At 44.6% G+C, this 16,132-nt stretch overlaps 1 protein-coding gene across 1 annotated transcript in view; it reads right to left on the bottom strand.

Moving 5' to 3' along the window:
- Positions 1-6,368, bottom strand: part of PAWR (pro-apoptotic WT1 regulator) — a 205,167-nt gene extending 198,799 nt beyond the window's left edge. Inside the window, exon 1 of the mRNA XM_056574049.1 lies at positions 4,132-6,368. The gene's annotated coding sequence lies outside the window, so the exon portion shown is untranslated. The remainder of the gene's footprint in view (positions 1-4,131) is intronic.
- Positions 6,369-16,132: the final 9,764 nt, after the last annotated feature.

Here is a 16,132-nt window from a genome sequence, read left to right as displayed (position 1 = left end):
GTTGTCCCAGCAATGGGCATAGACAACCAATGTGTCGGCGGAGTTTCAGTGGTCCCAGGGCAGGGCTTAAATGACCAGGAATTCTGTTGCAAATTTACCCTAGCAATAAGTAGATAGAATGGAGATACATATTACTCAGGCTGATGTAGTATTTTTTTTTTTTTTACTTTATTTCAACTGACTAAAGAAAAAAATTACCTTTTATGCAAAAACTGGCAACATTTTTCACCTTTTTGTTTTTAAAGCTAATTTATTTATTTTTTTGGTCTACAACTATAGCCAAAAACTGTTACACACAGTTCAGATAAAAGATATGGGAATCTTGGAGGGTAATTTACACCAGCTGTAGATAGAGAGAAGAGCAGATACAAGGGATTTGTGTACAGACAAAGCAAAGCTCACACCACAAACTATTGACGACTGAGCTGAAGAGAAACTATACAAAACCTTTCATAAAGACCTGTGAAGAAACTTATTTTTATAAACAGTAATACAAAGCAAAAATAAATAAATATACATTTTGAAAAGGTGTCCATAGCCTTTAAGAATTACAAGCTTAAAAATCTTCAGTTTCACATTCACAGGATCAACTCTTAAGGAAAGAACAGGCACATGACTTATTGCAAACTTTATATACATCCAATACTTCAGTTTTGTCCTTGCATATCTATCAACTTTGCAAACAATTCTTGTGTTACTTTGAGTAATTTTAAGCTTGCTAATTTTCAGACGGCAGCTAAATTCAGAATTCTAACTGCAGTAATGAAGGAGTTAAAAGACAGAGCTGAGCTGTTGGGTCAGATGTCTGACCACAAATTCTAGATAAACCACTGTTTCCAAGGGCAACCAGAAGAATTTTACAAGCAGCTATGTCTGCAGCTGTTCTTCTAAGGGAAGCATTGCTGCTCTAGTTAAGTCATGTGATGAAGTGATGCACTTTTGAACGAAGCAGAAAAGCTTTGCATTGCATCTTGGGGAAAGCTAAATCTTAATTTGCACACATTTGATTAACTAATAAGTTTACCATTCGTTCAAGTTTACTACATAAGAAAATGAAAACATGAGAACATTACTTGTGTTAAAATGACTATGCATCAGATTACAGTTGGAATTCTATAGCGCCATCTACTGGATAGAAACACAGTAATATCCATTCAAAATCTGGGAAAAGTTCCATATGTAAAAAATTTGGATCGTAAAATGACATCTTTCATAAAAAAGGTCCAAACGTTTAGATATCAAAATGTTCAATGCATTTAGTATCTGCTGCCACAGACTGGCTAGATTCTATACATGTATAACTAAGAATTTACAGGAACTTAGTTTGCAGATAGGTACAAATTCTTGTAACATTTACATTTTGTACAAAAATTTTTTTTTGCAAGTAATTACACTAATTTATACTACATGTTAGGGTTTATATTATGTAGGTGATTTCTGTATCCAATCTCCTGGTGTTGCTACAACCCCGTGATATTCAGCACTGTGGCCATAAACCTGGCATCATTCTGGAATAAGTACAGTCCTCCACGTATGAGCTCCGAAGGGTAATAGCAGGGGTACTTAGCTGCTACGTGCCAGCCAGGACACTCCGCCTCCCTCAGCCAGTTCAGGGAAGTGGTGAGCAGAGGGATCCTAACTCCCTGCATTCTATTGTATTGGTGACTGAGACATTGATACAACTGTGTAGCTGATCACTTGCTGGAGACCGTGAACACCCTGCTCATTTCCCCTTTCATGTAGATGGCACAATTAGCACTCCCTGCATCATTCTGCTCCAGCCAGGCCTGACTAAAAGAAGCCAGAGCAGTGCAGGAGCTGAGGCAGGTAAGTGTTCTCAGGGGAACAGTTGTGTTCCCAAACCTATAACTACAAACCTATAGCTCCCATCATGCCCATCTGGCAGAGCATTATGGGAGCAGTAGTTTGCAAGGGCAGAGTTTATTTAAAGGAGCAGTGAAACATTACAGACAACCGGACATCCTTTTAATGATTCTTCCTGCCCCCCAGCTTTGATTGATAGATGTTTTTTTGTTTGGGTATAGAGAGAAATCTATCAATCAAGGTTGGTGGAATTGGGAGATACCTCTGCAGACTGCCTTAATGACTCAGGCAGCATGAAAATTATAGCAAGTTCCCTCTACAAATCCTTTCTGCCTGGACAATCTCTTTAGAGGACCTGCGGCCAACCCCCAAAAAACGTGATTGCATTATCAATAAAAAGCCCTCTCGATCCTGAGATATGTGGGTTTATACACTGCTCAAAAAACATAAGGGAACACTTAAACAACACAATGTAATTCCAAGTCAATCACACTTCTGTGAAATCACACTGTCCACTGCAGAAGCAACACTGATTGACAATCAATTTCACATGCTGTTGTGGAAATGGAACAGACAACAGGTGGAAATTGTAGGCAATTAGCAAGACACCCCCAATAAAGGAGTGGTTCTGCAGGTGGTGACCACAGACCACGTCTCAGTTCCTATGCTTCCTGGCTGATGTTTTGGTCACTTTTAATGCTGGCGGTGCTTTCACTCTAGTGGTAGCATGAAACGGAGTCTACAACCCACACAAGTGGCTCAGGTAGTGCAGCTCATCCAGGATGGCACATCAATGGGAGCTGTGGCAAGAAGGTTTGCTGTGTCTGTCAGCGTAGTGTCCAGAGCATGGAGGCACTACCAGGAGACAGGCCAGTACATCAGGAGACATGGAGGAGGCAGTGGGAGGGCAACAATCTAGCAGCAGGACCGCTACCTCCACCTTTGTGCAAGGAGGAGCACTCCCAGAGCCCAGCAAAATGACCTCCAGCAGGCCACAAATGGGCATGTGTCCACTCAAACAGTCAGATACAGACTCCATGAGGGCCTGACATCCACAGGTGGGGGTTGTGCTTACAGCCCAACACCATGCAGGACATTTGGCATTTGCCAGGGAACACCACGATTGGCAAATTCGCCACTGGCACCCTGTGCTCTTCACAGATGAAAGAAGGTTCACACTGAGCACACGTGACAGACGTTGCAGAGTCTAGAGACGTCGTGGTGAACGTTCTGCTGCCTGCAACATCCTCCAGCATGACCGGTTTGGCGGTGGGTCAGTAATGGTGTGGTATTTCTTTGGGGGCCGCAGAGCCCTCCATGTACTTGCCAGAGGTAGCCTGACTGCCATTAGGTACAGAGATGATATCCTCAGAATCCTTGTGAGACCATATGCTGGTGTGGTTGGCCCTGGGTTCCACCTAATGCAAGACAATGCTAGACCTCATGTGGTTTTCATTTTCTTTTTGGATTTCTTTTCTTATTTTTTGCGCTACCAATTCTAATTTGTAATGAAGTCAGTCATTTTGCCCAAAAATCTATGGTGAAACGGAAAAAAAAAAATCATTGTGCGACAAAATTGAAAAAAAAAAGCCGTTTTGAAAACTTTTGGGGGCTTCCGTTTCTAAGTAGTACATTTTTCGGTAAAAATGACACCTTATCTTTATTCTGTAGGTCCATACAATTAAAATGATACCCTACTTATATAGGTTTGATTTTGTCGGACTTCTGGAAAAAATCATAACTACATGCAGGAAAATTAATACGTTTAAAATAGTCATCTTCTGACCCCTATAACTTTTTTATTTTTCCGTGTATGGGGCGGTATGAGGGCTCATTTTTTGCGCCGTGAGCTGAAGTTTTTTTTTTTTTTTTCAAAGTAAAGTTTTATTAAGGTTTTCAACATACAAGGTAAAAAGAAAAGTACAACATGAGAAATGTCTACACTGGTCAGGCAACAAAGCCCACAGGGCTCAAGAAAACAAGGTGTTTGGGTCACTCAGCGATGTTAAACATTACAGCAGTCCGAGCCTCACATCATAAATGAACTCCAGAGATCAGAGGTTGTAAGTGGCTAACAGGATTCAGAACTACGTATAAATTCGATAACTTTAGCAAAAATTCAAACATTGTCAGTAGTGAAGCAGGGAACCAGGGCAGACAAAGGAAACATAGTAGCGGTAGAGGGAACTGGAAGATAGGAGAGGAGGGACAGAGAGGAAAAGATACAGGGGGGGGGGGGGGGGATAGAAGAATCGAAGAGGGGGAGATAGGATGCAGCAGACAGTGTAATATGGCAGAGAGTCTTACCTGTTCGGACTGAACCACTCCACCTGTCTAAGTGGTAAACAGCAACTGTGGGTGAGCTATTGCGGAGTTGGACAGAGGGGGATGAGCGTGCGTGTTGACAGATCTAGGTTATCATCAGTAAACTCCTGAGAGGCAACATAGGATAGCCAAGGCGACCAAACAGCATGGTATTTATCGAACTGTCGGGTAGAGTCTGCCCGGAGTTCTTCCATTCTACAAGTATAGGTAACTTCCCTCAGCCATGAGGTGTAGGTCGGGGGTAGTGGGGATTTCCAAAGGCGAGGGATCACAGCTCAAGCCGAGATAAGTAGATAGTGTGCTAAAGTGGCCGACAGACGGGGACATGTGTTAGGGAACATGGACAGGAGGATAGGTCGTGGGTCCTTATCGATGGAAAGGGTCGTCAGCCTATTTACGGTAGATAAAACTAGTGTCCAAAACATATTCAATGTCGGGCATGTCACCCAGATATGGGACATTGTCCCTTTTGAGCGTCCGCACCTCCAACATGCATCAGAAACCTTTGGGGACATCTGCGCCAAAAGAGACGGCACTCTGTACCATCTCGTGATGATTTTATAGTTAGTTTCTTGTGCCTTGCATGAGATACTAGATTTCTGGCAATGTAGCAGGGCACGAGACCAGTCATCGTCGGGAATAGAGCATTGTAGTTCCCTTTCCCATGCCGCTCGATAGGGCAGGGGAATTTCAGAGCGTTCCCCAATGATCAGGGCATAGAGAGTTCCGATTGCATGGGGGACAGGAGTGGAGGCCGCACAAAGGGTTTCAAAGGGGGTCAGTTGTCTATGAAGACGGAGTGCGGCTTTGTTGGTGTTCTAGAAGTGTAGAAGTTGACTATATGGGAACCTATGTATAGTTGAAGGCTGAGTTCCACCCAAAAGGTCGGAGAGGGATTTCAAGCCTGTGGGTTGCAGTAAGGAAGAGAATAGGACATAATCAGACTTTTTACACGTTAAGAAAGTGGCAGAAGTCTGCGCTGGAGGGAAGAGCACGTTGCCAAACAGGGGCATTAGGGGGCCATCTGGGAAGTAGTGAGATGTATTTTTCAGGTAGGTATGATGTGCTCGCAGTATTGAATGTGTTACCGGGGGTAGATGGTCAGGTGGGTGCAAGGGAGCGGGCAGTCTTTTGGTCCACAAGGTAGACCTAGCATCCACACCACAGAGATTTCTTTCAAAGACAACCCATTGCTTAGCAGTCTGACTGTTGTAGCAGTCTAGTATTCTGGCTAATATGATCGCCATGTAATACGATAGGCAGTCTGGCAGTGCGAGGCCACCCTCCTTCTTGCGTCTATAAAGCACCTTCCCTGCCAGGCGGGGATGCTTCTTATTTCAAAGTGAGACTGCATTGCAGAGAGGTCCTTAAAGAAAGAACGGGGGACATGACAGGGGATACAGGCAAAGAGATAGAGTAAGCGGCGTAGGATGTTCATTTTAAAAATATTTACCCTGCCAATCCATGAGAAGTTTTTTTTTTTGTCCCATTTCGACAAGTCAGTTCTCAGGGTGTGGAACAACGGAGGAAAATTTAATTGAAAAGTGCTAGCTAGATCACTAGGGACTAGGATCCCAAGATATTTCAGTGATGACCTCTGCCATTTAAAGGGGTAAGTGGAAGAAATGTGGGTGATCATTTGGGAGGGCAGTGTGATATTCAAAGCTTCACTTTTGGATGGGTTCAGTTTATAGTTACTATAAGCCGAATATTGTGCTATGGTGGAGAGGAGGGAAGGGAGGGTAGTGAGCGGGGAGGAGAGAAATAGAAGGACATCATCAGCGACCGCTGAGCATTTGCAACTGCACGAGGGAGAGGAGAGGCCTCTTATATCTGGATTCGAGCGTATTGCATTGAGCAAGTGCTCCATGCATAGGACATAAAGGATAGGTGATAATGGGCATCCTTGCCTCGTACCGTTGCAAATGCTAAAGGGAGCCGACAGCTGTCCATTGATTCTGATTCTAGCCTGGGGTGGATCTGAAGTTTTTAACGGTAGCATTTGCATTGCATTGATAGGACTTATTGATCGCTTTTTATTAATTTTTAAATGATATAAAAAGTGACCAAAAATGCACTATTTTGGACTTTGGAATTTTTTTGCGCGCACGCCATTGACCGAGCGGTTTAATTAATGATATATTTTTATAATTCGGACATTTGGTGATACCATATATGTTTATTTTTATTTACACTGTTTTTTTTTTTATTGGAAAAGGGGGGCGATTCAAACTTTTAATAGGGTAGGAGTTAAATGATCTTTATTCACTTTTTTTTTTGCAGTGTTATAGGTCCCATAGGGACCTATAACACTGCACACACTGATCATCATTGATCACTGGTTTCTCATAGGAAACCAGTGATCGACGATTCTGCCGCATGACTGCTCATGCCTGGATCTCAGCCACTGAGCAGTCATTCGGCGATCGGACAGCGAGGAGGCAGGTAGGGGCCCTCCCGCTGTCCTGTCAGCTGTTCGGGATGCCGCGATTAGCTGCGGCTATCCCGAACAGCCCGACTGAGCTAGCCGGCCACTTTCGGTTTCGCTTTTAGCCGCGCGGCTCAGCTGAGCGCGCGGCTAAAGGGTTAATAGAACGCGGCGCTGCGCGCTATTAGAGGCGGGTCCCGGCTTCAATATGACGTCGGGCCCGCCGTGATATGACGCGGGGTTACTGTGTAACCCCGCGTTATATCAGGAGAGCAGGACCAAGGACGTACCGGTATGTCCTTGGTCCTTAAGGGGTTAATAGAAGTCATTTTTCAAATCTGTTTAACTTTCTGGCACCAGTTGATTTATATTTAAAAAAAAAAAAAAAAAGGTTTTCCACCGTAGTACCCCTTTAGGCTTTGTGCTCTGGCATCTGACACATTTGTATGTGTCCTATTAGGTGGTGTAAAGTAGGCTATGTGCAAAAAAAAAAAAAAAATTCAACATTTTATTTGCGCAAATAATAAATACAGCTCCACTGCAAAAAGTGTACGGTGCACCAAACAGTAGACAACTTTGAAAAATGTTCTACTGAAAATTGTGCAAAAAATTGCACAAAAAATGCAATTGGCAAAATTTGCAGGGACATTTAGAACATTGAAGTGGTGTAAAGCCAATGATAAATGTCCCCCTATATGTATATTTGTTATATACATTGGTTAAAAAATTTGGATATTTTTGTCTGTGTGTATCGGTGAGAAGACCAAATACCGGAAGTGTGGGTGGACAAGCAGGGCTCTGTGACACGCTCCCAGCTCACACAGCAGGCTTATTGACAAGCCACAGAGCCCTGCTTGTCCTTCCCTCACAGGCAATAGCTGCAAGAACCAAAATATACGGTACACATTTTAACATGTTATCTACAATATATAAAAATATATTTTGCTAATGACAGGTATACCTAAATGTATTTTGTACTGTACAGCATATAAACGCTTACACCCCCATGAAGTTGCAGATATTACTATTCACAGTGTACTCTACTCAGTGCAGTTGTTCCAACAGGTTTCCACACTTCCTGGGTTTAACTTGTGACTTAGAGGCCACTTACAAGGGAAGAGATTAGAGATGGCACCGGTCCATTGACCCACTGAGAGCTGAAGTGAGGGTCACGCTGCACAAGTCACAGAATTTAGTGTAGTAGATGCATTGATGAGAGTCATTCTTAGTCTGATCCTTGGGTCCTGTGAGTTAGCAGATAGGGCACTAAAGGTATTGAATAACTTTTTAACTCCTTGTAATATGAATACCTGTTTGACACACGGAGGATGTATAAAATGTGATGGGCTTATTATGATACAGACAGTTCAAGGCATTAAACCTTGAATTCATCCACATGGTGTATTTCTATATATAATGAACAACCTCTTTATTTGTTGCTGTGCTATTGCATTGAACAGTGTATGCAATCCAAGGACATAAGTCCCCTATGGAGACTAAAAAATTGTGTAAAAAAACAAATAAAAAGTTAATAAGTGTGAATTAACCTTCCCTAATAAACAAAAGCAAACAAACATGTGGTATCACCGTGTGCGTAAATGTCCGAACTATAAACATGTGACCATGCTGTTAAAGTAACATGAATGGGGTATACATAAAAAAATTGAAATCCAGAATTGCGTATTTTTGGTCACTTTGTATACCCTAAAAAAAAAATGTATAAAAAGTAATCAAAAAGTCCCATCAAAACAAAAAACTACAGATCACGGTGCAAAAAATTAGCCCTCACACATCGCCATATATGGAATAATAAAAATTACAGGGGTCAAAGGATGACAATTTTAAACATGCAAATTTATGAGTTATAATTTTTTTAGAATAAGTAAAACAAAATCAAACCTATATAAGTTAGGCATCATTTAAAAAAAAAAATAATTATTAACAAAATTAGTAGGTTTCAAATTGCCCTATTTTGACTACCTATAACGCTCTAATTTTTTTCGTATACAGGGCAGTATGAGGGCTCATTTCTTGCACCCTGATCTGTAGTTTTTATCGGTACCACTCTTGCTTATACTATACTTTTTAATCCCTTAATTTTTTGGGGAATAAAATGGGACAGCAATTTTGGCTTTTTTTTTTTTTTTTTTAACATTTACACTGTTCACCATACGGGACAACTAACATTATATAGTTCGGACATTTACGCGCGCAGCGATACCAAATATGTTTTTTTAACGCTTTTTGGGGTTAAAATGGGAAAAAGGGACAATTTAGATTTTTATTGGGGAAAGGGATTTTTTTTTTTACACTTATGCACTTACACTATTTACACATAGGCATAGCACTGATCATCATTGTTGTTGTTGGCAATCTTTTGCTCTGGTCTGCTTGATCTCAGACCAGAGCAGAAGATCCCAGGAGACGGCCGGAGGCAGGCGAGGTGACCTCAATCCGCCATTATAACTGATCAGATCTCCGCGGCAGCATCTCGGGCGATCTGATCATCCATTTTAAGTGCTGCAGATGCCGTGATCTGTATTGATCACGGCATCTGAGAGGTTAATGGCGGACATCAGCTCGATCGCTGATATTCGCCATTACCGGCTGGTCCCTGGCTGCTGATAGCAGCCAGGAGTTGCCGTGCATGATGCGAGCACTGGTCCAGTGCTCGCGGTCATGTACATGATGTAAATGTTAAGTCCCACCGCACCATGACGTACATTTACGTCCGATGTGGTTAAGGGGTTAATTGTATGGACCTACCCATAAATATAAGGTGTCATTTTTACCGAAAAGTGCGCTGCGTGGAATTGAAAGCCCCCAAAAAGTACAAAATGTGGTTGTTTTTTTTCCAATTTTGCCCCACAATTAATTTGTTGATGTTATTACAAAGTAAAATTAGTGGCGCAAAAATCAAGCCCTCATATAGGTCTGTAGGTGGAAAAAGTTGATTTTGTACACTTCCTGTAAAATCTCTTTCTCCGAGGAACCACACAGGAACAGTGGGTATATCTTGCCGACACTAGGCATTAACAAAAAAGAAATCAGGCCCTCCTGGCAGGATATACTCCACCCACTGAGTCTGAGCTAATCAGTTTAGTCCCAAAGCAGGAGGAGGAAACAGACAAATCACTACAGAGAGTCAGAAAAAGACCCAGACAAAAAGCAACCGAACAAGCCCACAGGCAGGAAATAGACTCTCAGTTCAACAAACTAATAACCAACGGGTGGGTGCTGTGTCCCCCAATGGATCCTCCGAGAAAGAGATTTTACAGTAAGTATAAAAAATATCTACTTTTCTCGTTCGGCTCCATTGGGGGACACAGGAACCGTGGGACATACCAAAGCAGTCCCCGGGGTGGGAAAATAGAACCCAGCCAAAGAATCTGGCGGATGGCAACGCCACCACCGCCTGTAACACTTTACGCCAAAAACCGGCATCAGCAGACACGGAAGTGTGCACCTGATAGAACTTTGTGAACGTGTGCAAGGACGACCAAGTGGCAGCCTTACACACCTGAAGAGCCGAAGCCCTGTTGAAGACTGCCCAGTAGGCCCCAACAGAGCAGGTGGAGTGTGCCGTAACCTGGAAAGGGGAAGCCTTCCCCTTATAACGATAGGCCTCTGATATGGCAGACAAAATCCGCCGAGATATGGTCGCCTTAGAAGCTGGAAGCCCCTTGCGCTGGCCTTCCGAAATGAGGAACGGCAAATCAGAGTGCCTGAAAGAAGAGGTGGCCGAGAGATAAACACACAGAGCTCTGGCCACGTCCAAGTCGTAGAGAGAGTGCTCCTTAGGGTGAGGCTGAGCTGGGCAGAAGGAGGGAAGGATGATGTCCTCGTTCAGATGAACAGAGGAGACCACCTTTGACAGAAAAGATGGTACCGGTCGAAGCACAGCCTTGTCCTGGTGAAGGACAAGAAAGGTGGTCGGCAGGAGAGAGCCGTCAATTCCGACACCCCGTGGATGGAGGTCACAGCAATGAGAAAAGAAACCTTCCAAGAAAGGAAGCGGAGAGAGATCTGCCGAAGTGGTTGAAATGGGGCGCCTTGCAAAGCACTGAGAACAAAATTCAGGTCCCACCTTGAGCTTCCTCACTACTGGCAGGAGGGGAAGCGGAAGGAAGAGGTAAGGAAGGGCAAACTGTGACCAGGGAACGACCAACGCATCCACAGCCAGATGATTGTGGGACTTTGCCACAAAGGCGGGAACCTGCCGGTTTAAGCGGGAAGAAAAGAGGTCCGCGTTCGGAGTCCCCCCATTGTTTAATACTTCCATGCACAAATGGATGGGTCACCGATTCCGGGCGGCGCAATAGGCTGATCCCGGACAGAAGAGCACTCCCATGTCCGGTAGAAGCAGAACCCTAGCCTTTTCAGTATCGAAGCAAAGCCCCAGGAAAACCAGAGACTGGGAGGGAGAGAGGTTGGATTTCTCCTGGTTGATCAACCACCCGAAACTGGTCAGGGTCTGAAGAGTGATGTGGAGACTCTCCTGTCTTTGAGCAAAGGACGGAGCTTTGATCAACAGGTCGTCCAGATGAGGAAGCACAGACACCCCCAGAGAGCGGAGGATGGCGATCACCACCGCCAGGACCTTGGTGAAGACCCTAGGGGCCGTGGCAAGCCAGAAGGGCAGGGCCACAAACTGAAAATGACCTGCCGGGATGGAAAGCCACAGAATCCATTGGTGTGCCGGAAAAATAGGGATGTGGAGATAGGCATCCCGGATGTCCACCGAAGACAGGAATTCGCCCTGGTCCATGGACGCAATAACGGAATGGAGAGATTCCATTTAGAAGTCCAAAATACGTTCCTGGGGTGGAACCGGCACAATGACCCCCTGCGCAAGGAGGGTGTGAAGTGCATGCAGACTGAAAAGGCGCAGCCAGGGCCAGAGAGCGAGGAGGCCGGGACCGGAAAAAATTATCCTGGGGGGAAAGAACCAAACTCGATTTGGTAGCCATCTGAAATGACGTCCCAAACCCAGGAATCCTGGACCTGCGCCAACCAAACGTCCTGAAAGAGGGACAGGTGACCACCCACTCAAGAGGAAGGCTCAGGTGGGGGCGCCCCTTCAGGCAGAGATAGGCCTGCGAGTACCTGATTGGGCGGAGAAACGTTCAGACGGCCGTCCTGCTTTCAGGAGGGGCATGCTTTGAAGGTAGGAGCCTTCCGAGATTGCGAAGATGCCGGTTTGGCCTGGCGACCTTAGGCAAAAGGACCGAAAGGAACAAAACGAAGAGGACTTGTGGCGAGAATCGGTGCGACACCTTATTATGAGGGAGCAGAGAGCTCTTACAGCCTGTAGTCTTGGAGATGATTTGATCCAGGCGTTTGCCAAAAAGGCGGCCGCCGGTAAAGTGCATCTTTGGTGAGGGATTTCTTGGAGGCCGAGTCGGCATTACAGGCCTTCAAGCACATGGAGCGGCGGATAGCCACCAAGTTGCCAGAAGCAAAGGCTGCACAGCATGCGGATTCCAAGGACGCTGAGCATAGATAATCACCAGCATTGGACATCTGGAGAGCTAAGTAAGCCAGATCTGGAGGTGCCCCAGATAAAATGCCTTAGCGAAGTTGAGAGGCCCAGGCCGATAAGACTTTGGATACACAAGTCGCAGCAAACACCGGAAGCAGGGTCCTTGAAGGAAGCCGCATCAGCCAGAGGAAGAGTGGTGGACTTGGATAAGCAAGTGACTGGAGGGTCCACTGTAGGTGGGGCGATCCATTTGGAGACCAGGTCCTGGGTAAATGGGAACATAGCCTTCAGCCATTTAGACCCTTGGAAGTGCTTTTTGGGGTGCTTCCAGGCAGTCTCCAGCAGGGCATAAAACTGAGTATGAGTTAGGGAGAGCGTCGAGTGCGGCAGAAGGAAACTTCTGGAGCTGGGTCCGAAGTTCTAGGGTCCTGTAGGTAAAGGTGTCCCTGACAGCCGACACCAAACGGTCCACCATTTCTGACAAGGATGACAGCTCTTCGAACTCCAAGTGCGGATCCGAGTATGTCCGCCAGTACCCCAGGAACGAGCAGTGTAGGCTCTAGATCTAGTTGACATAGATCTGAAATGGTGGGCCAGGGATCAGGAGCGGCCCCTAGGGGTGCGACCGCGGGAGCGAGGACGCTGCCTAGTAGATGGCGAAAGGGAGCGAGAGAGGTGTGGAGACGTCCCATCAGGTGAGGAGTCAGAGTAAATGACGAGACTCCCGGAAGTTAGGACACAAGGAGGAGTGCTTCAAGGCGGTAGCCACCTCCCTGGAAACCTGCGCCAGATCAGAGATCTTCTGGGAGAGTGAGGACACCCAAACCGGGGGAAAACCCTTTTCCAGAAGCTGCAGAAAGCAGCGTGTAGGAACATCAGCAGCTGGCAGGGATAACAGTGGGCAGGAACAGCAGCATGGAAACCCTGTGGAGAGAAGCTGGAGGAACAGCGTGTGCAGCGGTTGGGACTGAGGAAGCACATGACCGAGAGGATCAGCCCCCTCTCATGCATGCACTAGCAGGGGATTGGATGAGCGCATGACACGCGAAAATTGTGGGCTGAACTACCCGCTGGAGAAGCAGAGCCGAAGCCGCAATCTAAATTTTGAGACACCCGCCGGCTGCGGCCCCCGATCCTGGACACTATGCGTTGCCAGGAATAATACAGAGACCGACTGCGGTGTCTGAAGTAAAAATTGCGCTGTGGCAGGAGCCAAAACAGGGCCGTGTGCATATACAACGCAGTGGCTGAAGCAGAGAGCCCGCCCGTGCGACAGAAAGACTGTTGCAGCAGAAGGAGGAGCGCCGCATGACAGACCCTGGGAGAAGGATATGCCGGATATGCCGGCAATGTCTGTAAAATAAACTAAAAGAGGGGAGACTGGGCTCCAAATTAGGCTCCCTCCCCCAGGAGTAAAAATAAAGTGAAAGAAATAATAATAATAATAAAGGAATCCTCAGCAGCCCAAAGGGGGATGGAGGAGAGGGATACTTACCTCGAAAAATGTCCCATATACTCACCTCTGAAGTCTTCAACCAGATTGGTGCCACCTGCATCCTACCAGGCTGTAAAAGCAGGGCAAGCAGGGGCAAGAGGGGACCCGGACCCAGGGTACATCCCTTAGCGCTGGTCGGTGGCGAGAAGGGGTTAACCGTGCATACTTTATGGACTGTGCCATGTGCTCGCAAGTGGGGGATCAGGCAGCGCCATGCTCCCGTCGCCCCAACCTATATAAAATAACAAGGACAGAAAGACTAACTAATAAAACTATAAAATAATAAAAAGAAAACCAGGTCTGGAGAGCTCCAGACCTGTGTCTGTCTCCTACTTACACTAAGCTAAAACTGATTAGTTCAGAGTCAGTGGGCGGGATATATCCCTGCCAGGAGGGGCTGATTTTTTATTTTTTTTTAATGCCTACTGTCAGCAAGATATACCCACGGTTACTGTGTCCCCCAATGGAGCCGAACGAGAAATTGAAAGAGTTATGATTTTTAGAAGGGGAGGAGGAAAAAACAAAAGTGCAAATATGAAAAATGGCCCGATCCTCAAGGGGTTAAAGGAGATCTGCAGCCATAGATTCTCATCCCCTATTCTCAAATATACATTTAATGGCATTATCTACGTTATATCAAAAGTTTTTGTTGACAACAGGTACACTAACATTCTGTGTGACTCTGGCCAAGAAAGATGTAATAGAGTAAAGCTTGCTTGAGCTACATTCTACTACCCCTCTTACTATTTTTATACTGTGAAAACTACAGCATAGGAGCCTGTAGGAGATCTATTTTCTCCACATTTTACATATGACATTCTATTCATTTTGTTGCTTTAACCCCTTAAGGACGCAGCCCATTTTGGCCTTAAGGACTCAGACAATTAAATTTTTACGTTTTCGTTTTTCCTCCTCGCCTTCTAAAAATCATAACTTTTATATTTTCATCGCCAGACTAGTATGAGGGCTTGTTTTTTGGATGACCAGTTGTCCTTTGTAATGATATCACTCATTAGATCATAAAATGTATGGCGCAACCAAAAAAACACTATTTTTGTGGGGAAATTAAAAAGAAAAACGCAATTTTGCTAATTTTGGAAGGTTTCGTTTTCACGCCATACAATTTACGGTAAAAATTACGTGTGTTCTTTATTCTGAGGGTCAATACAATTAAAATGGTACCCATTATTACATACTTTTACATTATTGTGCTTAAAAAAAAAAATCACAAACTTTTTAACCAAATTAGCACGTTTATAATCCCTTTATTTTGATGACCTATAACTTTCATTTTTCCGTATAAGCAGCGGTATGAGGGCTTATTTTTTGCGCCATGATCTGTACTTTTTTTTTATACCACATTTGCATATAGAAAACTTAATACATTTTTTATAATTTTTTAAAATAAAATGTATTAAAAAAGTAGCAATTATGGATTTTTTTTTTATGTTCACGCCGTTCATCGTACGGGATCATTAACATTTTATTTTAATAGTTCGGACATTTACGCACGACGCACGTGGCGATACCAAATATGTCTATTAAATAAAAAAATTTATGCTTTTTGTGGGTAAAATAGGAAAAAACGGACGTTTCACTTTTTTATTGGGGGAGGGGATTTTTCACTTTTTTTTTACTTTTAATTTAACATTTTTTTTTTTTTTTTACACTTGAATAGTCCCCATAGGGGACAATTCATAGCAATACCATGATTGCTAATACTGATCTGTTCTATGTATAGGACATAGAACAGATCAGTGTTATCGGTTATCTTCTGCTCTGGTCTGCTCGATCTCAGACCAGAGCAGAAGACGCCGGGAGCCGGACAGAGGCAGGTGAGGGGACCTCCGTGTGGCGTCCTGAATGATCGGATCCCCGCAGCAGCGCTGCGGCCGATCTGATCATTCATTGAAATCGCGTACTGCCGCAGATGCCGGGATCTGTATTGATCTCGGCATCTGAGGGGTTAATGGTGGACGCCCGCGAGATCACGGGCGTCAGCCATTGCCGGCAGGTCCCTGGCTGCGATCAGCAGCCGGGATCAGCCGCGCATGACACGGGCATCACTCAGATGCCCGCGGTTATGTACAGGACGTAAATGTATGTCCTGGTGCGTTAAGTACCACCGCACCAGGACGTACATTTATGTCCTGCGTCCTTAAGGGGTTAAAAGCATGTGGCTCAAAAGGGATTTCCTTATCCTTATCCATGGCCGTAAATGTTGTCACAATTTTTTCTAGAAAATGAAGTATTTCTCACAGAAAAGGATTGCAGTAACACATGTTCTGCTATACATGTTTATTCCCTTTGTGTGTATTGGAACTAAACTAAAAAAAAGGGAGGGGAAAAAAAAAAAGCAATTTGGACATAATGTCACAACAAACTTCAAAAATGGGCTGGACAAAATTATTGGCACCCTTTACTTAATATTTGGTTGCACACCCTTTGCAAAAAATCTATGCAGTACATATATGTAATGTGCACTCATTTGTAGAGGATGTTGTGTGCATGTATGGCATATACTGCAAACATTTGTGTGTTCACATGTATACAGTGGTGATTATAATATAGGTCGAGT

The sequence above is a fragment of the Hyla sarda genome, chromosome 4 (genome assembly GCF_029499605.1).
Source record: "Hyla sarda isolate aHylSar1 chromosome 4, aHylSar1.hap1, whole genome shotgun sequence".
Lineage (NCBI taxonomy): Eukaryota > Metazoa > Chordata > Amphibia > Anura > Hylidae > Hyla > Hyla sarda.
The sequence above is the reverse complement of the archived record's forward strand: the minus strand, read 5'-3'. Positions and strand labels throughout refer to the sequence as shown.